The 24,870-nt window shown below is 39.4% G+C and overlaps 1 long non-coding RNA gene across 2 annotated transcripts in view; it reads left to right on the top strand.

The window, feature by feature from the left end:
• Positions 1 to 24,870, top strand: part of LOC129048120 (uncharacterized) — a 141,290-nt gene that overhangs the window by 19,147 nt on the left and 97,273 nt on the right. The window contains exons 2-4 of one of the 2 annotated variants that reach the window (XR_008510187.1): positions 1,832 to 1,938; positions 14,039 to 14,111; positions 16,299 to 17,686. This is a non-coding gene — a long non-coding RNA (uncharacterized LOC129048120). Of the gene's footprint in view, positions 1 to 1,831; positions 1,939 to 14,038; positions 14,112 to 16,298; positions 17,687 to 24,870 lie in introns of those variants that run through there. The other variant, XR_008510188.1, reaches the window with a different exon arrangement.

Genomic DNA, 24,870 nt, shown 5'->3' with positions numbered 1-24,870 from the left:
AGTTTGTGGGATTTTGGTCAGATGGACCTGGACTAAAAGTATAAATCACTTAGGGCCTGGAAAAGCCATGAGCTCTGTTGAATCTGTGTTGAGATTTTAAAAAAAATAAATTAAATTAAACATCCAAATTCCTTTCTCAGAGAGATTTTTTACATGGATTTTTAAAGTAAGTATACAAATTCTCATGGCTAAATTGTTTCACAAGAACCTTTAAATGGGGTCATTTGTGTCCTACTTGTCACAAATCAGAGGAAACTTGACATTTGTTTTACTTAAAGCTCTCATACATTGTGTTGATCTTTCAAGTGATTCTCAATTTCCCATAAAGCATTTTCCAGATTTACCAGGTACCCTGTGACGATACACAGATGAGTCAACTTTCTACAGTTCCTGTTTTACAGCAACACATAAGAATTAAATAATACACAAAAAACAAATGACAGTGGAAGTGGGAAATGAGAGTGAGAAATAATAATGGATACATATATTACATAAATGCATAAAATAATATAGCAACCTTTAACGGATTAATAGAAATAGTATGACGTAAACCAAGATGTACTATTAGCTCATTTCTCTGCACTGGGCTTTATTTATTTATTTTTTCTAATAAGGGTAATAATTACATGAAGAGAAATAAAATTAACTATTTTAAAAAATGAAAGGGTCTAAACAACACTATAAAGGACAGAAGAAAAGCATAAAAGAACAAATTTTTTAAAAAGATGGTAATTTGAAAGCCCAAGATACAATGATAGAAGTATGTCAATAAGTAAGAATAACACATATAATGATTTAAATGCTCCGTTAAAGAGAGATTTTTCAGAAAGAGAAAAAAAATCCAGTTATTTGCTGTTTGCAAGAGACAATACCTAAAATACACGAGACAAAATAATTGAAAGTAAAAGAGAAATAAAGAAAGATATTAGAATGCTTACCAAAGAAAGGTGGTAGTAATAATTTTCTAATTAATATTATTTTAAATTGACAAACGATAATTTTGTACATTTACAGGGTACAAGGTGATGTTTTGATATATGTATACAATGTGGAATGATTAAATCAAGCTAATTAACAGCCATCACCTCACTTGCTTATCATTTTTTGTAGTGGGACATCTAAAATTGACTAAGTTATTTTAAATATATGATACATTATTGTTGACTAAAGTCACCCTACTGTGCAATATATCTCAACACTTGATAATATTTAAAAAGCTTTATTGAGATGTAGTTGATATATAATAAACTGCACACATTTCAAGTGTGTAATGTGATGAGCTTTGACGTACATATACACCAATAAAATCATGACCATCATCAAAATAGTGAACATACCCATTACCTTCAAAAGTTTCCTTGAATGTCACTGTAATGTCTCCCTTCAACCCCTCACTGTCCGGCAAATATAAATCTGTTTTTGTCACTATAGATTTGTCTGTATTTTTCTAGAATTTTCTAGAAAATTTAAGAATGTTGTATATAGTCTCTTTTTTTTCTGGCTTCTTTCACTCAGCATAATTATTTTTGAGATTGATCCACTATTATTAGAATTATTCATTCATTGCTGCCTAATATTCCACTGTAGGATATAGCACAATTTGTCTAGCCATTCACCTGTGAATGAGCATGTGGGTTGTTTCCAGTTTGGGGCTATTACAAATAAAGCTGCTAAAAATATTTATATATAAACTTTGTAAGGATATATACTTTCAATTTTAGGGACCAAATGCCTAGAAATGGAATGGCTAAAACATAGGTAGGTAAATGTTTAACTTTTTAACAAAATGCAAGACTGTATTTCAAAATACTTATACCATTTTACATTTCAGGTAGCAGTGTATGAAAAGTGCCTTCATTTTCTTGTCATCACTTTGTGTCCAGAATTGGTGGGTTCTCGGTCTCACTGACCTCAAGAATGAAGCCGCAGACCCTCACGGTGAGTGTTACAGCTCTTAAGGTGGTGCGTCTGGAGTTTGTTTCTTCTGATGTTCGGTTGTGTTCGGAGTTTCTTCCTTCTGGTGGATTTGTAGTCTCGCTGGCTCAGGAGTGAAGCTGCAGACCTTTGCGGTGAGTGTTACAGCTCTTAAAAGTGGTGCGTCTGGAGTTGTTCATTCCTACCGGTGGGCTCCTGGTCTCGCTGGCTTCAGTAGTGAAGCTGCAGACCTTCCTGGTGAGTGTTACAGCTCATAAAAGCAGTGTGGACCCAAAGAGTGAGCAGTAGCAAGATTTATTGCAAAGAGCGAAAGAACAAAGCTTCCACAGGCTGGAAGGGGACCCCAGCGGGTTGCCACTGCTGGCTAGGGCAGCCTGCTTTTATTCTCTTATCTGGCCCCACCCGCATCCTGCTGATTGGTAGAACCCAGCGGTCTGTTTTGACAGGGTGCTGATTGGTGCATTTACAATCCCTGAGCTAGACACAAAGGTTCGCCACATCCCCACCAGATTAGCTAGATACAGAGTGTCCACACAAAGGTTCTCCAAGGCCCCACCAGAGCAGCTAGATACGGAGTGTCGATTGGTGCATTCCCAAACCCTGAGCTAGACACAGGGTGCTGATTGGTGTGTTTACAAACCTTGAGCTAGATACTGAGTGCCCATTGGTGTATTTACAATCCCTGAGCTAGACATAAAGGTTCTCCAAGGCCCTACCAGACTCAGGAGCCCATCTGGCTTCACCCAGTGGATCCCGCACTGGGGCTGCAGGTGGAGCTGCCTGCCAGTCCGGGGCCATGGGCTCGCACTTCTCAGCCCTTGGGTGGTCATGGGACTGGGCGCCATGGAGCAGGGGGCAGCGCTCATCGGGGAGGCTCGGGCTGCACAGGAACCCACGGAGGCGGGGGAAGGCTCAGGCATGGCGGGCTGCAGTCCAGAGGCCTGCCCCGTGGGAAGGCAGCTAAGGCCTGGCGAGAAATCGAGTGCAGCGCCAGTGGGCTGGCACTGCTGGGGGACCCAGTACACCCTCCGCAGCTGCTGGCCCAGGTTCTAAGTCCCTCATTGCCCGGGGCCAGCAGGGCTGGCCGGCTGCTCCGAGTGCGGGGCCTGCCAAGCCCACGCCCACCCAGAACTCCAGCTGGCCCGCAAGCGCCGCACGCAGCCCCGGTTCCCGCTCGCGCCTCTCCCTCCACACCTCCCTGCAAGCTGAGGGAGTGGGCTCCGACCTTGGCCAGCCCAGAAAGGGGCTCCCACAGTGCAGCGGTGGGCTGAAGTGCTCCCCAAGTGCGCCAAAGTGGGAGCCCAGGCAGAGGAGGCGCCGAGAGTGAGCGAGGGCTGTGAGGACTGCCAGCACGCTGTCACCTCTCAACTTGGTATAGTCTGTTAATTTTAGTTATTCTAATATGTGTATAGTGGTATCTTATTGTGTCCCTAGGAACAAATGATCTTGAACATCTTTTCGTGTGTGTGTGTATGTGTGTGTGTGTTTGCCATCTATATATATATTCTTTGGTAAAGTGTCTGTTCAAATCTTTAGCTCTTTATTTAGTTGTTTGTTTTATTGTTGAGTTTTGAGAGTTCTTATTGTAAAACAGTTTTGACAATTACCAATACCAAAAGAAGATTCTCATTTCGTGGAGGATAGCAAAGATCATCGTTATGCCAACTACCAGAAACGGATGTCCCTATACTTATGTCCATGGCATCATGGGCTACTGCTAATGTCCACCATGCATGGGTGACTTATTTGTCTGAGTTTGGTGAGACAGAATACACTCACATGCAACGAATTATGTAAAGGGGTTTATTACTTAAAGATAAACAGCAAGGGACAGAAGAAGTCTCAGATCCATTGTGAACTGGTCCCCAAAGGCTCAAGAAAGCTGCCCAAAGTGGATGAGGTCTTGACTGTGAGTGGGACCCCCAAAAGGCAGCACACTCCTGATTATGTACTTCAGAAACCACGTGACTTATTAAGTGAAGCTTTGAAGGACATCCTACTTCTAGAGGAAGAAGGAACAAAGCCCAGGCTGTCCCAGAGAGTTCCTCCCTAAGTTAAGATATTATATATCCAAAGATGATGAATAGGAACAAAACCTAGGCTGCTTGAGGCAGTTCTCCCCTCTCTAAGGATACTACATTCCCAAAACATTCAACAGTTATTCTTGAGAACTACAAGAGAGAAAGAAGAGAAAACTAGGTCAGTCCAAGGCCACCCAAACAACTGTCTTGAGTTTTTGTATTCTACATACAAGTCCTTCATGTTTTGCAAATATTTTTTCCAGTCTGTGGCTTGTCTTTTCATTCTCTTAGTGGCATTTTTAGGGCAGATTTTTAAACCTTTAATAAAGACAAATTTATCTGTTTTTTTTTTCTTTTAAGGATCATACTTTTGGTGTCATATATAATAAATCTTTGCATAATTCAAAATTTTTCTCTATGTTTTCTTCTAGAAGTCAATTATCTTTTAAAGAGGTTTCTTAAAGGAAGAAAATCTTACATATTTATCCATTTACTTATAGTCAATTTTAATATAGTCAATTATCTTTTAAAGAAGTTTCTTAAGAAAGAAAATCTTACATATTTATCCATTTACTTATCCATTCCATTGTGGAGATTAATATTTTGGTCAGATATCATTTCATTTTTTCTGAGTAATATCCTGTAGCATTTCTTATGAGTTTGCTGGTAATGAATTCTGTCCGTGTTGTTATGTCTGTGAAAATCTCTATTTCACCTTCATTTTTGAAAGACTTTTTTTTCTGGACATAGAATCGTGGACTGGTGGTTTGTTTGTTTTTTAATTTTTGTATGTTAAAGATGTTGCTCCACTCTCTTGCTTGCCTTGTTAGTGATAAGACATTTGCTGTCATCTTTCTTTCCTTCCTTGTATATAATTTTTTCCCCTGTGGATACTTTTCAGATTGTTCTCTTTAACATTCGTTTTAAAAAACTTTAATTATAATGTGCTTTGGTGTAATTTTCTTCATGTATTTTGTGCTTGGGGTTTGCTGAGCTTCTTAGATCTGTGAGTTCATAGTTATTTTTTCAGATTTGGAACTTTTTTGCTATTATTTCTTCAAAGAATATTTGAAAAATATGTTCTCTCATCTCTCTTCTTCCTTAGAAACTCCAATTACATATATTAGGCATATAATGGTCAAATTAGTTATTTGATGCTTTGTTCATTGTTTCCTTTTCTTTTCTCTTTGTATTTTATTTGGGATAGTTTCTGTTGCTATGTTTTAAAATTCACTATTATTTTCTGCAATTCTAGTCTATCATTAATTACATGCAGTGTATTCTTTATTTCACACATTGTAGTTTTCATTTATAGAAGTTCAATGTGTATCTTTTTCATCTTCCATGACTCTACTTAACTTTTTGTTAGGTATAGTTTATTTATTTTTTGTATAACTTTATGAGGTAGTTGCACAATTTTGTTATATGCAAAGATACATAGTGGCGAAGTCAGAGCTTCCAGGGTACCATCACCTGAATAATGTACATTCTATCCATTAACTTAACTTTGTGAAAATATAAATGGTTATAATAATTGTTTTAGTGACTTTTCTGCTAATTCTAACACTTGTGTGCTATTCTCAGTTTGTTTTTACTGACCAATTCGTATCCTCATTTTGAATTGCATTTTCCTACTTGTCATGCCTTGAATTTTGTTATTTTAAAAAATAATTTCAACTTTTTTTTGAGTTTCAAGGGGTACCTGTGCAGGTTACTTACAGCATGCACCATGAGTATATTGTATGATGCTGAGGTTTGGAGTTCAAATGATCCCATCATCCAGGTAGTGAACAGAGTACCCAATAAGTAGTTTTTGAGCCCTTGTGCACTGTCTCCCTTCTGCCTCTGTCACTTCCCCATGCCTATTGTTCCCAATTTTATGTATACGTTTGCCCAATTCTTAGCTCCCACTTATAAGTGAGAACATGTGGTATTCGGTTTTCTGTTCCTGTATTAATTCGCTTAGGATAATGGCTTCCAGCTGCATCCATGTTACTGCAAAGGAAATTATTTCATTCTTTTTTTATGGCTGTGTAGAATTCTATGGCATATATGAACTTCTTTTCTTTATCTAATCCCATGGTGGATTCTTTATCTAATCTACCATGGGATTAGATAAAGAAAAGAAGTGGGCACCTAGCTTGATTCCATGTCTTTGCTATTGTGAATAGCGCCACAATGAACGTATGAGTGCATGTGTCTTTTTGGTAGAACAATTTATTTTCCTATATTTATATACCAAGTAATGTGATTGCTGGGTTGAATGGTAACTCTTAAAAGTTCTTTGAGAAATTTCCAAATTGCTTTGCACAGTGGCTGAACGAATCTACATTCCCAGCAACAGTGTATAATCACTTCCTTTTCTCCACAGCCTCACCAGTATCTGTTGTCTTTTAACATTTTAAACATGTTGAGTTAATTTTTGCATATGGCTCGAAGTAGGCATCTATCTTCATTCTTCTGGATATGATTCAACAGGTATCTCAGTACTATTTATTGAATAGGGAATCCTTTCCTCATTGCTCGTTTCTATTTACTTTGTCGAAAATCAGATGACTATAGAAGTGTGGCTTTATTTCTAGGATCTCTACTCTGTTCCATGGATGGATCTATGTGTCTATGTTTTTGTACTAGTACCATGCTGTTTTGGTTACCGTAGCCTTATAGTATTAGTTGAAGTCAGGTAATGAGATGCCTCTAGCTTTGTTCTTTTTGCTTGGAATTGTTTTGGCTATTCTGGCTTTTTTTTTTACTCCACATAAATTTTATAATATTTTTCCCTAATTCTGTGAAAAATGACATTGGTACTTTGGTAGAAATAACAATGAATCTATAGATTGCTTTGGGCAGTATGGCCATTTTAATGATATGGATTCTTCCAAACTATGAGCATGGAATATTTTTTTCATTTGTTTGTATCTATGATTTTTTTTAGTCGTGTTTTATAGTTCTCCTTATAGAGATCTTTCACCTTCTTGGTTAGATGTATTCCTAGATACTTCATTTTTCTGCAGCTATTGTAAATGGGATTGTGTTATTGGTTTGGCCCTCAGTTTGAATGTTACTGGTGTATAGAAATGCTACTGGTTTCTGTATATTGATTTTATATCCTGAAACTTTACTGAAGTCATTTATCAGTTCTGGGAGCTTTTTGGTAGAGTCTTTAGGGGTTTTTGGTATAGAATCATATCATCAGCAAAGAGAGATAATTTACCTCCTTTTTCCCATTTGGATGCCTTTTATTTCTTTCTCTTGCCTGATAGCTCTAGCAAGGACTTCCAGTACTCTGTTGAATAGGAGTGGTGAGAGTAGGCATCCTTGTCTTGTTCTTTTTCTTAAGGAAAATGTTTTCAGCTTTTGCCAGCTCAGTATGATGTTGGCTGTGGGTTTGTCATAAATGAGCCTTATTATTTTGAGGTATGTTCCTTCAATGCTTAGTTTTTTGAAGATTTCTATCATAAAGGGATATTGGATTTTATCAAAAGCTTTCTCCATGTCTATTGAAATGATCATACATTTTTGTTTTACATGCTGCTTATGTGGTGAATCACACTTATTGATTTGCCTATGTTGAACCAACCTTGTGTCCTAGAAATGAAGCCTACTTGACCGTGGTGAATTAACTTTTTGATGTACTGCTGGATTCATTTTGCTAATATTTTGCTGAGGATTTTTGTGTCTGTATTTATCAAGGATATTGGCCTGTAGTGGTACAGTTCAGCTGTGAATCCATCCGTGGCTTGTTTGATTGATACGTTTTTATTATTATTATCATTATTATTATTATTGTTAGTATTATTACTGATTCAATTTTAGAACTCAATATTGGTGTGTTCAGGATTTTGATTTCTTCCTGAGTCAATCTTGGGATGTTGTACGTTTCCAGGAGTTTATCCATTTCCTCTAGATTTTCTAGTATGTGTGCCTAGAGGTGTTCATCATAGTCTCTGAGGATCATTTATATTTCTGTGGGGTTGGTTGTAATGCCACCTCTGTCATTTCTGATTCTGCTTATTTGCATATTCTCTCTCTCTCTTTTTTTTTTAATGTAGCTAGCAGTCTACTGAATTTGTTTATCTTTTCAAATAACCAACTTCTGGTTTCAGCGATTCTTCATATGGTATTTTGGGTCTGAATTTTTTTCAGTTCTGCTCCAATTTAAATTATTTCTTTTCTTCTGCTAACTTTGAAGTTAGTTTGGTTTTGTTTTTCTAGCTTCTCTAGCTTCTTTTCTTGTCGTCTCTAGGTGTGACATTAGACTATTAATTTGAAATCTTTCTAACTTTCTGATATAGGCATTCAATGTTATGAACTTTCCTCTTAACACTGCTTCTGCTGCATCTCAGAGATTTTGGTATGTTGTATATCTATTTTTAATATTTCAAGTAATTTTTTTGTTTCTGCCTTAATTTATTTAATTTCCATCTAATTGTGTTGTTTTGAGAGATCTTGATATTTATTTCTATTTGTATTCCACTGTGGTTTGAGAGTAGAGTTGGTATGATTTCAATTTTTTTTGAACTTACTGAAACTTGCTTTATGGCCACACATGTGGTCTATCTTAGACTGTGTTCTGTGTGCAGATAAGAATGGATATTCTTTGGTTGATGGGTGGAGTATCCTGTAGATCTCTATTAGGTCCAATTGCTCATGTGTTGAATTTAAGTCCAAAATGTCTTTGTTAATTTTCTATGTTAATAATTTGTCTAATGCTGTCAGTAGGGCATTAAAATCCCCCACTATTATTGTGTAACTGTTTAAGTCTTTTGTAGGCCTAGAAGTACTTGTTTTATTATTAATCTGGGTATTCTAATGTTGGGTGTGTTTATATTTAGAATAATTAAGCCTTCTTGTTGAACTGAACTTGTTATTATTATGTAATGTTCCCCTTTGTCCTTTTTTACTGTTGTTAGTTTAAAGTCTGTTTTATCTAATATGAGAATAATTACCCCACTCATTTTAATTTTCTGTTTGTTGATAGATCTTTCTCCAACAAATCAAAGGCTTTACTTCAAGCCTGTGGGTGTCATTGTGAGTGAGATGGGTCTCTTCAAGAAAGATAGATGGGTCTTGTCTTTTTGTTTGTTTTTTTCTAGTCAAGTTGCCATTTTATGCCTTTTAAGTGGGGCATTTAGACAATTTACATTTAAGGTTAATATTGAGATGGGAGGGTTTGGTCATATTGTGAACTTGTTAGCTGGCTTCTTTGTAGTTTCTAGTGTGTGGTTGTGTCATAGGGTCTGTGGGCCATGTACTTTAATGTGTTTTTGTGGTATCAGGCATTGTGTTTTTATTTCCATGTTTGGAACTCCATTAAGGATCTCTTGTAAGTCTTGTCTAGTGGTAATGAATTCCCTTAGCACTTGATTATCTAGAAAATATTTTATTTTTCCTTAGCTTATGAAGCTTAGTTTGGTGGGAAATGAAATTCATGGTTGGAATTTCTTTTCTTTGAGAATGCTGAAAATAGGCCCCCAATCTCTCCTGGCTTGTAAGGTTTCTGCTGAGAAGTCTACTGTTAGCCTGATGGGGTTCCCTTTGTACGTGATCTGACCTTTTTCTCTAGCTGCCTTTAAGATTTTTTCTTTAGCATTGACGTTGGACAGTCTGGTGACTATATGCTTTGGGGGTGTTCATTTTGTATAATATCTCCAGGACACCTGTATAATCCAGATGTTCTCTGGATTTCTTGTATCTGGATGTCTACCTCTCTATCAAGATTAGAGAACTTTTCTTGAATTATTCCCTCAAATATATTTTCTAGTTTGTTTACTTTTTCTCCTCTCTCAGGAATGCCAATAATTCATTGGTTTAGTCATTTTACATAATCCCATATGTCTCAAAGATAATCCCATATTTCTCAAAGACTTTGTGTGCTTTTTAAATTTCTTTTTTAAAAAAATTCTTGTCTGACTTGGTTAGTTTAAAAGGCTGGTTTTCAAGCTTTGAAATTATTTCTTCTGCTTGGTATAGTCTATTGATAAAGCTGTCAATTGTGTTTTGAAATTGCTTAAGCAAGTTTTTCAATTCCAGAAGCTCTGATTTATTTTTTTAAAGATATTTATCTCTTCCTTCATTTCCTGGATTGCTTTAAAAGTTTTTTTGTGTGTTGATTTTCAGCCTTGTCCTGGATCTCATTGAGCTTCCTTGCAATCCATGCTTTGAATTCTTTATCTGTCATTTCTGAGTTTCCCTTTTGTTAGGGACTATTGCTGGAAAACTAGTGTGATCTTTTGGTGGTGTTACTACATTCAGATTTTTCATAGTGCCAGAATTCTTGTGCTGGTTTCTTCTCATTTGGAGATGCTGGCATTTCTAACTTTTATAACCATTTTTATGTGGATAAGATTTTTTCTTTTTCATTTTTTCCATGTAATATTATTATTATTTTAAAATTTCCCTTTTCCTTCTCCCCACCAGGGGGTGTGGCTTTAGAGAATGCTGGGTAGGGTCTTTGGTTTTGCTTTTATAGCTGTATGCACTTCTGTCAGCAGGTTTTATATTGGGCTAACCTACAAGCCAGTAGATGGTGCTTATGGGTAAGAGCCAGCTGTGGCGGATATGGCTGGGTATATACTTGATCCATGTTTACTGGGAGAAACTCTCTGCTGCCTCAGGCAATGAGCTGATCTGTGAAGTGCACAGTGGTCTGAGTTCCCTGCTCAGCTCTGGAGTGGGGAGAGGGGTACAGGGGAGGCAAAAATGCAAGGGGAGGGACCAGGTATGGCACAAGCACCAGTGCTGAGGGAGAATATAATGAACAGCCACCGAACACCCAGACATGTGTCTAGATGTGGAGCTGGGAAACCTCCTTGTCCCTAAGTACTCTCCATGGGGAGGGGGTGTGGCCTAAACTGCTAATTCAGGAGACTGGGTGCTTCAGATACCTAGAGATTTGCCAGGGCATGAAGTGTGGAAGGCCCTGCTGTACCAAGGTTTCTGCACAGGATGGGTGAGGTGTTTCAGGCTGCTAATCCAAGTGAGCTGTTGCTCTGAATGCCTGGAGACATGCCTAGGCATGGGGCAGAGAGGGCCCTGCTGTACCACAACCTATAGGGTAGCTCAGGCTGCTAATCCAGGTGAGTGGGTGCTTTGACTGCCTGGAGAGCTGCATGGGTATGGAGCAGAGAGGCCCCTGCTACATCATAATCTCTGCACAGGAAGGGTGGAGTGGCTGCTGGTCCAACTGACTGGGTGCTCCGAATGCCTGGTGATCTGCCAGGCATGGAGTGGGAAGAGCCCCCCTGCACCAGGATCTCTGTATAGGAAGGGTGGGGCAGCTCAGGTTGCTGATCCAAGTGAGTAGGTGCCCCAAATGCCTGGAGATCTGCCTGAGTGTGGAGCAGATAGGGCCTCATCGCACCAAGATCTCAGGGCAGCAGGCCAAGATCTTGGAGCCAAAGAGGCTTCCCAGCTCCACATGTAGGCACACCTCTGGGTGCTCGGTGACTGCTGAAGGTATTCTCCCTTAGCACCCTGCAGGGACACATGCAGGGAGGTTCCAGGTCACCAAGCTGGCCCTGGCTGCAAGTCTCGTTTCCCAGGAGAAACTGGGCCCAGGTTTGTGACATGGGGTGCGGGGGCACAATTCCAGCACCTGCTGCTGAGGCGCTTTCCATAGCTATGTCTATGGAGGCTCCTACTCTGCTCCAAAGCACATGTTCCCAATCTCTGGCTTGAGATTAAAATGTCTATATGGCCACACTGCTGGGTTACCAAATGATGACTTTGTGTGTGCCCAGATTAAAACTGCTCCTGCTCCCAGTCTGGAAAAATGTCTGCAGCTTTTCCTAGTGTCTTTTCCTCTGAGGATCTCCAAGCCTGTCCCCAAGTTAGCTCTAGGTCTTGGGAGAAACAAAGTGTTCTCCCTGGCTTGGGTGGCTTGGATCCCCAGTGGACAGGTGAGTCATGTGAGTCAGGTGAGTCTCTGCCTCTCCTGTGTTCTGGGGCTGCACTCATTCTTATCAGTCGAATGTCTTCACAGGGGCTTTTTGCTGGTGTTCTCTTCTCCAGGATCTGGGGTGTCCCATTTCCATTTTGAAATAAAGCTCACAGAGCCAATTTTTTATGCACTATCTTGCTATTTCCAAGTGGCTGAGGCATGTTAAAAGCCTCTAATGCCATCTTGGAAAAAAAATGAAACAAAACAATTTTCTTTTTCTTTTTTTTTTTTTCTGATGCCAGGTACTACACATTTACTTTGTTGGTTCTTAGATATGTTGTGCTCTTTTAAATGGTCTTGAGCTTTGTTCTTGAATACAGTTAAGTTACTTTGAAACAGTCCGACTCTCTTGGGTTTTGCTTTTAATCTTTGTTAGAAGGGACCAGAGTGGTATGTGGAGCAGCACTAAGGATTCTCCACCACTGAGGAAAGATTCCTCAGAATAGTTTACCCAAAGACCCATGAATCATAAAACCTTCCAGTTTGGCTGGTGGGAAAGGAACTATTCTTTGACCTATGTGAGCACTGGTTACTGTTCCTTCTAATCCTTTCTGAGTGGCTCTTTCTTCAGCCTCAGGTGTTTTTCTCACATGCTTGCACTTAGTCTTCAGCAGAATACTCGAGCGGCACCCTCTAAGATTGCCAGAGTTCTTTTCTGTAGTTCCCTTCTTTTCAGTATTCTCTCCTGTGCACCCCAGCCACCTGGTTCTCAGCTGACTTTGAGCTCTGTTTTCAGCTGACTTTGAGCTCTGTTTACTCAGGGAGTCTGCCAAACTTTACCTGAGTTCTCCCTCCATGCACCACATCCTGGTACCTTTATGAAGACCTAAGCTAGACCAATTGCTCACTGCATTTGTTTCCCATCCTTCAAATTATTCTTCATAATCTGCTATCTAGTGACTTGAAAATTATTTGCTTTTTTGTTTGTTTTTAGGAAGGAAGGTAAATGCAGTCATTGCTACCCCATCTGGGTGGGAAGCAGAAGTCCTGGTGTTAACAATATTAGTAAAAGACAAAATAGGCTGGAATAAAAATATTATTAAGAATAACTAAGAGCATTGCATAAAAACTAAAGAAGCTATTTAACAAGAAATATGAAATCCAGAATCTCAAGGAGTTTCTCTCATAGAATCCAAGTTCTTTAACCACAATACAATAAATTTTAAAATCATGAACAAAAAGCCTTATAGAATCTCACAAAATATTGATACATGATAGGGTAATTTGGGGACATAAAGAACAGACTCATGTTTGAGGATAAAAGGGTTAATACTAAGAATATATAAAGAACTTGTACAGATTGATCATAAGTCCCAATAGAAAAATAGGCACAAGATTTAGCAAACATTTTGTAAAATAAGAAACATGAATGTTTAATAAACATAAAAGACACTCATTTTCCCAGTAAGCAGGGAAATGCTAGAGCAACAGTAATTTGGTGAAATCTCTAGCATATTTGACAGTTAGAACACATAATTTTTTAACACCTCCCTCCTCTATACAACAAAATTATTTTCAGTAACAATTATGAAATGAAGCTATATGCGATTTTGAAGGCACTATATAGTTCAAAATAGATCTAGATGTTGCGTCACTGCCTCTGGTTTTGTTTTGTTTCATAATTATCTGTGTTGAACTTCACTGAGTCAATATCATTATGTCGGGTCCCCCCTTCAAATCTCTTTACAAAATTCATAATAATTATGAGCCAATACAGTCATGATTTCGAGTTCCTCCATGTTCCTACTAGAACAAGAAAAAAATTGCAACTATTTATTCTACAGTTTTATATATACCTAATAGTTTGAATTTGGATCATTTGATAAAAATCAGATATAATGTTTAATGTACATCATTGTCTAATAACTAATTAATAAATTTTAATAAAACCCATTTTTTTCTTAATTCGTACTTTAGTTTTAAAACAAGATGAATAAATTTCAATTTTAAAGATATCGTTCAGATTCAGCATGGCATTTTATGCATGAACTAAAATTGGCACTTATCAAACAAAAATATTAGACCTCCCAGTTTATACTCTGACTCAGTTTTAAATATCAAACACAAATAAATACTCCAAGTGTTCACATAGAATGACAAATCTGAAATGACTCAAATTCTCTTTCTTTGCTTTTTTCAGTCATAGTGCCATCCTTGTTTATTTCAAATCTACTGTTTAAACACAGGAAGATGTGGTGTCACAGGGATTGCAGGTAAGGTTTGAGCAGAAGCCCAAGCAAATATTCAGGCCATTATAAACTTACTCTCAAAATGAAGGCAGAAGCCAGGTGCGGTGGCTCAAGCCTGTAATCCCAGCACTTTGGGAGGCCAAGGCAGGTGGATATCTTAAGGTCAGGAGTTTGAGACCAGCCTGGCCAACATGGTGAAACCCCATCTCTACTAAAAATATAAAAATTAGCCAGGCATTGTGGTGGGCGCCTGTGATCCCAGATACTCGGGAGGCTGAAGCAGGAGAATCACCTGAACCTGGGAGGTGTAGGTTGCAATGGCAGAGATCACCCTACTGCACTCCAGCCTGGGTGATGGAGTGAGAGTCCATCTCAAAAAGAAAGAAAGAAAGAAATGAAATGAAGGCAAGTAGCTGAATCCATGTGTATTCAGGGTTGACTACATAACTGGGAGTACTCCAATTTAACTTTCGTGTAAAATATAATGTTTGTTAAAAGACAAGGAACAAACGTGCTCATTTAAAGCTTACACATCTATTACTAATTTTTAATAATAACCGTCACAGGGTAGGTTTTTTTTCTCCTGGAGAGTAGGATGGATATTGGTAGTTCATTGGAAATGATCCAAAGCTGATGACTTAAAGTCTGTGGATACCAGGAGTTAGATAAATGGCTTCTCTGAGAAGAGCCATTCCACAGCCAAAAGGAACAAGCATAGCCGGGCCATCAGGACAGCAGTGCCGGTGAGCAACAACAGCCACGGCTCTGATGAGCCAGTGACTGCAGCAGCTCTGGCAGAGAAAGCTGTAAAGTAATTAGTGCATCTGAAAATCCATTTAGGCATCTAGTTATATGACATCTCCAGATGGGGAGAGCAGCATTCTGATTCTGAAGGACACATATTTTAAGTGGATTAAGAAAGGAAATTATTTTAAATGTAGGAAGGTATAATTAACCCGAGGACCCTGGCTGCCATAAGATATTGTTGAGGGGAAGGACTAACGGAAACTCAGAGCCCATTAGGCTTATGGCTGAATACATGGGGCGGCCCCATCTCCCTGGGAGTATTGTTCTGTGAGCGAATTTTAATTTGTGGGACAACAAAGCTTTGTGGGGACTATGCCCCAGGCAGGCTTGTGCTCTTTCGGATGAGGACTTCATAAAAGCACCACCTATATGTGGATGCACCTGTATATGTGTGCTTAACAAATGGCTATTTCTTTGCTTTAAGATATTTGGAAATCATCTTTGGCTTTTCATGTAGGCCTGGAGACAGATGCCAGAGCAAGGTTTATGGAAGTACCAGTTACAGATTACTGCTGGGGTTCCAAAAACCAGGTGTGGAAAAAAACACAGTAAAGGGAAACTCTTCCCTGAAGAGATTAGGGACCATCGAGTACAAGGAAGGTTTGTGGCAGGAAATAGAAGAGAAAGCCAGGAGAGTTGGGAATCAGAAAGACACACATGTAAGCCCATGTAGGAGAGCTCAAGGGTTGGAGCAGAGTGAGAGATTCTAGAAGGAAGAGGAAGGAAATGGACACCACACAAAAGCTGAGAGCAGTTGGACACCTCAGTCCAGAAGAATGAACACAAATGATTTCAGTGAAGTTCTCTTAAGATGAGCATCTCTGGGCCTAGATGCAGTAGACCAAGGCAAAGAGGATTGTGGAGAAGACAGCAGCCAGTGAGGAGGAGGGGAAACAGGTAGACAGAAGCTGGCCCAGGTGCCAGTGGCTAGATAGCATCTTCGTCTATTGACTATCATTATGAACCTTCCTTTACCACTTTCCTTCTATCCTTGCGCTTATCATTGCCCGGCCTTTCATTTTCATCTCTCGTTTATCTGACAAAGTGAGCAGAAATCTTTATCTGTTTTGTTTACTATGTCCCCAACACCCAACAAAATGGTGCTTGGCATTTATTGAATGAATAAATGAACAAACATTGCACTGACATAACTCAGTTGGGGTGGACGCTGACCTACTCATGGATCAAGGGTCAGAGCTGACAATGACAAAATCACTGCCAATCTAATTCAATGTATTAGTGGTACAGATTTGGCCCATTTCCTTACAAAGTAAGGTGGGAATTGGATAGAGACAGGTCTGGGGACTAGGCCAACACACATATGTTGCTCCTTCTCCTTTCTGGAGATATTTCCCCAGGGTTAAAATGTGGCTTAATCCCAAGAAATACTTCTTTTTCCTTTAGGTCTCCTGATGTGTAGATGCCCTGGGAGGATAGATTCTGTGAAGAGACAAATCACTAGATGGAGACACCAATGAGAAAGTCCCAAACCAAATATCTTACCCGTTTGCTGATCTGTATTTCATTGCATTAATAGGTACTCTGTTTTTGCAAAAAATTGCTGGGGGAATGGAAATCTCTCTCTCTAGTATAGTTGAGTTCTTTTTTATCTCTTTCTTACCCTCAAGTAACACTGGACATGGCTACAGCCTGTAATACTCTGTTTTGAGGTCACCTCATTCTTGTTTTGAGACAAACAACTAGACCAGGTCACTCCAGATAAAACAAGAAAGACTGTCCTTTTTTCACAAATTGCTAGAGGCATGTTTAATAGAAATCTAAGAAAACCTAAAGAAAGGCTCAGAGTTGTTCAAATATTGCAGGGCACTTGTGGGTAATTTGTTGTTTTGTTTTATTCTTCATATTCATGGAAAGAATCTCAAATTAGGCAGTAAGAAAACAAAATTATGAACCATAGAGGATTGAAGAAGTGGTAGAAAGACCATATTATGGGCATGAGACATAGTAGGATCTGGCAATCTTTGTAACTGCCCTCCAGGGAGGAGTAATATGGCTTTGGCTTTATTCCTTTTACTTTGAAGCATAGTCCCTTCATCTCCTTGACTGGGCAGGGTATCCTGAATGGTGCAGTACAAATATTAGTGCAAACAAATCCAAGTCAATAGCTGTGTGACCTTGGGTAAGTCACATAGCCTCTCAACTTTAGTTTCTTTTCCTTTTTTTTTTTTAAAAAAAAAATCATTTGATTATTTAAAATTTTACACCAATTGGTCTGTAAGGTCATCTCTGTCCCCAGTAAAGAAAATCTTGTCCTATGTATAAGTCTTATTTTCTTGGAAGGAAACTGCATGGTAATTTAGAGGCAGTGAGATACAGAGGAAAAAAAGATAAGCTTTGGATTCATAAGAGCTGGGTTCTAATTTCAACTCCAACTTTTATTAGCTTGGTTATCTTTATGCCTAAAATGAAGATGGTGATATCACTTAAGTCACATGATTGTTGTAAGAACTAACTGAGATCAAATACACTATCACAAATGAAAGTACCTAGCCAAGGCCTTGACATAATGAAGGAGCTTGATAAATAGACAAGAGCCAAGTTGTCAAGGCACTGGGGAGCTGGGCAGGGTGACCACACTGCAACTGTTGCTCCCAAGTCAGGGCTGACTAATGCTGGCCCAGTCCTGGGCACCCATGTGGAATGCCCTGACAGAGCAGGTGCACTCCAGAGACCCCTCGAAGACCTCTAGGTGGGGACAGTCTAGAGTTAACAAGGGATCCCTCCAGAGTGTTGAACTTCAGGTCCCATCTTTAAATAACTCTTCAACACGTAAGAAAGTGTTCTGGGAGCAAGGAGGGGAGTTGGTGGGGGAAGGAGGGTAGAGGTGGAGAAGAGGGAGACAGGAAAAGCATTTTTTGAGATCATGTTTGAATAAACAAGAACAGAATTCAAAAAAGTATATTTCTATCAAAAACCACTCGAGAAACATGATGTGAATTGGCCATGTCTTGTTTTGTTTCTTGTTCAATTGAAAAGTTGATCAGATCACTGCTTCTGTCTGATCAAAAACAAGATGTACACCTGAGAAAAATGAACAGCCTGCTGATGAGTGAAATGGTTTAAAATGGGGGTTTGATTTCGATTAGTTTGCCTTGCTGTGCTTCAGGGGGAGCTTATGCCTTCTCTTTACAATGGTCGTGGCTCCCCTCGGCTACCCAGGCATGATTAATATTTGAGGTCAGAGTCTGGCCTATAGAATTCTAGCCCAATTTTACATTAGCATTTTTAAGACTTCTAGGCAAATGAATACTCATGTGCACACAGGGGTTAGATATGCACATGAGTGCTCCAAGAATGAAGGTAAAGTAACGTGGAAGGATTGATGTTTGTAACTTCAAAGTCAAGGGAATTCAAAGCTAAGCCCCAAAGAGCTGTGGTGAGTCACCAAGGCTGCACAGGATTAAGATACGCAAGATAGCCCCTCACCCAGGAATAAAAAACAGCACTTTCAGCCCAGGCAACCTGGGAAAAATTTGTTCTGGAACAAGATCATCCCAGATGCTTCTCCAAGCCTCCCAACAAGTAAGAGATGTGCCCACTCAAGCAAGACTTTCTCTGGAAGTAGCAAGTAGCTGGACGCAGGGAGCTGCTAATGGAGACTATTTTACGGCCTCATAATTCAGGATATTGGCAAGAGTGGACACCGATTTTTTTTCCTTCTCTTTCAGAAAAGCTTTCCCCTTTGAACAAAGCCTGTATTAATCAGAACTTCAAATCACACATGGCAATCAGTCGAGGCTGTTTAGGGCATTTACAGTAATTGATCTGCTACAAGTTCTTCACAAGTGGATTGCACTATACATACACATGTACTTTACAAAAAATTCAAAAGCCATTAGGATGTTCTCAACTTCCATCTGATAGTCTGAGGGCCATTGACTAGATGTGATCCTCGAAGTGAGCTGTGCCAGCAGCAGGGGGCATTTTGATTAGACAGGAAAAAAGAAATTCCTCCGAAAGAGTTGTGAATTCTGGAAATGAGGGTCGAGGAAGGCTGAGCACACTTTATCATCATAGTTATGAAAGTTGCCACAATGTACCAGATAATTCACAAGCAGTTACTATATCATCTAATGCTCATGAAACCAAATAAAGATTTCAAAATTCTTCACCCTGAGATTGGGCAACTGAGGCTAAGCAGGCAAGTGCTTTGCCCAAAGTGGCATTTACATAAGTGCCAGAATTGTGATGTGAACTCAAGTTTTAGAACAAAATCACTGTGCTCCCATCCCCACCTGCTGTTCTCCATGCCACGTTGCCTCTTATTTAACTAGTTGGATATATGTTTCCCAGAAGATTTTAGGGTAGGCCTGCCTCGAGGCTGTGAACACAGAAGAAAAACATCTTTGATCATATCTAGCTGTGAATTTGTTTTTTTGGGTTTTTTAAGTTTTTGTTTCTTTTTTGAGACAGAGTCTCACTCTGTCACCCAGGCTGGAGTGCAGTGGCACAATCTCGGCTCACTGCAACCTCCACCCCCCAGGTTCAAGGGATTCTTCTGGCTTAGCCTCCCAAGTAGCTGGGACTACAGGCATGTGCCAACACACCTGGCTAATTTTTGTATTTTTGGTACAGACAGGGTTTCACCATGTTGGCCAGGCTGGTCTCGAACACCTGACCACAAGTGATCCACCTGTGTTGGCCTCCCAATGTGCTGGGATTATGGGCGTGAGCCACTGTGCCCGGCTAGCTGTGAATTTGTAAGTCTTCCCTTCTTGAGTGTGTGGTAGGTGTCTTTGTGGAAGAAATAGTCCAAACAAAAGCTGATAGGTGCTCCTTCCAAACAAAGGGCTGAAAGATGGAGAGTTTAGGAGCAGGGAGCACAGGTAAAGCAATGACACATCTAAGTAGGTGAGTGGCCTGGAGCAGTGAGAGCAGCAGCAAGGAAGCCAGTGCTCCCTGTTAGCTCAGATCCAGGGAACACAGGTAGAACCAGGCTGCAAAGGCAGCCACATGCAGTATGGGGAATACAGGTGGCTCAATCATATAACCTCATCAGTTATTCTAGTACTGAGCAAGAAACCACTTTGGCAAACATTCTTAGGGAATTCCCCAGCTGAGAGTTCTTCTTGTCCTCACACAGAACCAGCTGAAACCACTGGGCCTTGGTTCTAAAGCCCAATACCACATTCCTGGTTCTAATCTTAACTTTTCTTTTAACAACTCATTTTCAAGTTCTTTTAACAACTCATTTTCTTGAGGGTCCTCAAGTATATGTAATCATTCTATGTTACAACTTATGATATGGATGGCAGATTCATAGGCACTTGATGTCAGAGCCTAAGGTTTAACCACTACATCATATGGCCTCCTGTGTAGTGATGACTGACTGTCGTTAGACAAACTCCTTACAGACTTTAAATTTCTCTTCCTTCCTCTTCCTCTCTGTCCTCAAAAGACAACCAACTTAAAAAGAAGCATGAAGCTAAAAATAGATCATAGACTCAAATATTTAACTTAAAGCTATAAAACTTCTGGAGCAAATGTAGGAGAAAATGTTTGTGACCTTGGGTTAAACAAAGATTCCTTAGATATGACATCAAAAGCATGATCGATAAAATAAAACATTGACAAATTGGACATTCGAAAAACTGAAAACCTCTGTTCTTCAAGGGACACTGTTAAAAGAATGAAAAGATAAGTCACAGAATAGGAGAAAATATTTGTAAAACACAAAAGATATGTATCCAGAATATATAAACACTCTCTAAACTCAATAATAAGAAAACAAACTACCCAATTTTAAAAATGGCCATTTTTTTAAAAAAAAGGATATTAGAGAATGACATTAAGAAATGCAAGTTAAAACTATGGTTGAAATATCACTATACAACTCCCAAAATAATTAAAATTTAAAAAGGAATTAAAAAAAAAACAACAGTTCCAAGTGCTGATGAGGATGCAGAGCAACTGGAACTCTCACATTGCTGGTGGGAATCCCCATTGGTACAGCTATTGGGGAAAACAGATTTGAACTTATAAAGTGTTCAAGTCACTAATCATCAGGGAAATGCAAATCGGAACCACAGTGAGGTATCATCTCATCCCAGTTAAAAAGCAAAAGATGAGGATGCAGAGAAAAGGGAACTCTCATACACCGTTGGTAGGAATAAATTAGTATGGTAAGTAGGGAGAACAGTAGAAAGGTTCCTCAAAAACCTAAAAATGGAACTACCATATGATCCAGGAATCGCACTACTGGTTATTTATTTAAAGTAAAGGAAATCATGTCAAAGAGATATCTGTACCTCCCCCTTGCCCCACCACTCAGGTTTATTGTAGCATTATTCACAATAGCCAAGACACGGAATAAAACTAGGTGTCCAACGACAGGTGAATGGATAATGAAAATGTGGTACATATACATAATGGAATGCTATCTGACCATAAGAAGAATGAAATTCTGTCATTTGTATCAACATGGATGAGCATGGAGGACATTAGGTTAAGTAAAATAAGCCAGAAACAGACAGTTAAACACTGCATATACTCACTCAGATGCAGAAGCTAGAAAAGTTAATCTCATAGAAGTAAAGAGTAGAATAGAGTTTACTAGATGCTGGGAAGGATAGGAAGAAAAGGAGGATAGAGAGAGATTTGTTAAAGAATACAGAATTGCAGCTAGATAGGAGGCATGAGTTTTAGTATTCTATAGCACTGAAGGATGACTCTAGTTAACACTAATAGATATTTTCAAATAGCTAGAAGAGAGGATATCAAATGCTCCCAATGCAAAGGGTTGATGATTGTTGAGATGAGGGACATGCTAATTACCCTGATCTTATCACTATACATTGTATGTATTGAAATATCACTATGTCCTCCATAAATACATACAATTACTATGTGTCAATTAAAAATAAACCCTGCAATCCCACTTTTGGGTATTTACCTAAGAAAAATGAAATCTTAGGTTCACTCAAAAACTTGTATGCAAATTTTTAGAGCAGCTTTATTCATAATTACCCCAAACTTGAAACAATGTAAATATCATTCACTGGTGAATAAAAAAAACCTGTGGTTTAGCAATAAAAAGGAACATGCTACTGATACATGCAGCAACATGGATGAATCTAAAATGCATCATGCTAAGAGAAAGCCAAAATTGAAAAGCTAAATACAGTGTAATGCTTTTTTTTTGACATTCTGGAAAAGGCAAAACTACAGAAAACTGATCAGTGGTGGATAGGACTGAGGCAAGGGGGTAGGGGTGGATGATGAAGGAGCATGGGGGGATTTTTGGTTGTTATGGAAATTTTCCGTATCTTGATTGTGGTGGTGGGTATACATGGATGTATACATTTGTCAAATTATAGAAAGGTACACAAAAAGTGAATTATACCCCAATAACAGGAGGAGGAGGAGAAGGAGGAGAGGCAGTGACAGCCACCGAAGTAGCAGCATGAAATCAAGTAGAGCTCTCTTGAGCAGAAGGAGACCATTATTGCAGGTTAGATCTGTTAACAATCTGGGCGGTGGCTGAGCCAGCATTTCCACCAAGTATGAGGCAGACGCCTCAAACTTCACCATGATTTGCTTTTGTCTCACCCCTAAAGTGTTAATGCATATAAGTTGTCGATAAAGGGAACTTCTGAGAAAATGCAGACGGGAGCAACAAATAATTCAAGGCATTAGTGCTGCACTACCTGCATTAATGTCTGGTCATGGAGGGGAGAGCTACAGCTTCCCTAACATTTGCTTTTATAGATAGAACTGGGATTTCCAGGACCTACATTGGCAGGAGGGAGAGATAAATGTCCATGAACCTGGTCTGATAGATTCTCTATAACTTAAAGCAATGGCCTCTAAATTATCCATCCTCTATGCCAGGCAAATGCCATTTCCTTTTCTTTTATAGCTTTTGACTTTTCTGTTTAAAGGACACTTGGTATTCTTTCCTCCCCAGTTGCGACGTGAGTTGGGTGAAGGGATGAGGGAAACAAGAAAGAAGATAATTCTCAGTATTGCTGATGGGTGAGATGAACAAGATGTGGGAAGCATCTTTGCATCTTCTGGAAAGGGTACAGGCTCAAGGAAACAGGGATGCGATGGGTGGCAAACAAAAAGCTGCCAAGTGGGCCATTTGGCATCCTTGGGAAGAAAAATTATATATTTATTATTTATTTGTTTGTTTATTTATTTATTTATTTATTTTTGAGACAACGTCTCACTCTCCTCACCCAGGCTGGAGTGCAAGTGATGTAATTACAGCTCACTGCAGCCTCAACTTCCTAGGCTCAGGAAAATGACATTTTTAAAGAGGCAGTATATGAGTGGCAAAAAGTTGGGTCTCTAGAGTCAGGAAGATGTGTCTTCAAGTCCTGGCTGCTTACGACTGCTCTAAGCCCTGGTTTCTTCATTAATTGTTGTGGATGCAATAGTATCTACATTACAGAGAGGTTGCATGGGTAGAACCTGTAAGTATACAGATCTTATCACAGTACCTGGCACATGGCTATGCTTAACAGCTATCTAAAGTGTTTTTTTATTGCCAATTTGATCTTGACTGTATAGATCCAGGAACATTAAACAAAAGGATGAATAATGACCCAGGCAATCCAGATCAGGTATGCAGTCAGCCTGACTGACTAACACCATAGCTTCCGTTTGTTTTCTTTTTCCCTGTCACTAGCATGGTTAGGGCTTAACCCACCTGCATACACATTTAGCAAACACAATCAGGCAGTTAGTCTGAATTGCCTGTGTATAAAGTATCTTCCAGTTTGATGTTTCTGGGCTTAGACAATGAAAGAAGATGTGCAAAGCTCTTCTAGTTACTTAAGCTAGACTGTCCCAAGAAACTTGTCTAAATGCAAAAGTGGCTAGCTTCTCTACATCTGCTAGGAGATCAGGGTGGCAAGTAATACCATGAAGTACCTACTGAGATTCTCTTAGAAGCTGCAGGGAGCAAGGGTTTAGATATGAGTTTAGGAAATGAGACCATAGAGCCCCAGGCCCCAAACTCTGTGCCAGGGTGCCCTGGGGTGCCACAGTAAACTCACAGAGGTATCTCAGGATATTTTTAAGTTTCTAAGGAAATACAGTGATATCTGACATCTATCAGACACTGTGCAAAATGATAGCTAGAAGTAGTCCACAATTCTAACATTAGATCACTCAGCATTTCTTTTGGTGAGATCATGGTTTTGCAAAGCTAGATTGTTGGTTGTTGTGATAAAAAGACAAGCGCTGTGCAAAAATCAAGGTGAAACAGGAAATGGGAGAGATAATGTTTTTCTAATTCCACAGTTTAAGACATCGTGCAGTGCCCAATAGCACGTCTATCCCATTAGCAAGTAATTGTTGTTATTCAAGAAGGAAACTAAATGCTATTTCTCTTTCAATTTATGTGTATTATTATTATCTTTAAATGGCTACAGTGTTGTTAAGACATAAATACCCATGGAGTTTTTTGGACCTAACTACTTAATAAATAGAACTGTTAGGTATTTCTTTTGGCCTATAGGACTGTGAAAACACTTTCCTAAAACATTAAGGATGCCATGAATGAAAAAGGTTTGAGAACCTCTTCTAGAAAGTACCCTGAAGATGCTTTCACATTGTACACATTGTAGTACACATTGGCCGATAGCTGTCCCCAGCCCAAGGCCTGGAAACAGCTAAGTATGAGTAAGCTAGACGACCACAGAATGTTAAAAATGCAAAAGGCCTTTAAAATTATCCTGGTTAGCACCCTCAGGCTAGCAACCAGAGTCCTTGAGATGCCTTGCCCAATCCTATTTTTTCTTTGTCTGGGTTGCAAGAGGAGGGAGAAGGGAAAGGCCAATGTGTGTGGAGGGGGCAGTAGTGGAGAGGTGCAATCCCTGAGAAAGCAAATAGGGCTGACTCAATAAGAGAAGGTGACATCGATTCACGAAAATCACACACCTGCTGTGTCTTCCCCCGTCAGTAGGGTGGGTGGGCAGTGGATCAAGAGTAACCTGAGGGGGCTTTA

This window comes from Pongo abelii, chromosome 1, assembly GCF_028885655.2.
Source record: "Pongo abelii isolate AG06213 chromosome 1, NHGRI_mPonAbe1-v2.0_pri, whole genome shotgun sequence".
Lineage (NCBI taxonomy): Eukaryota > Metazoa > Chordata > Mammalia > Primates > Hominidae > Pongo > Pongo abelii.
This window is presented reverse-complemented; position numbering and strand designations above follow the sequence as displayed.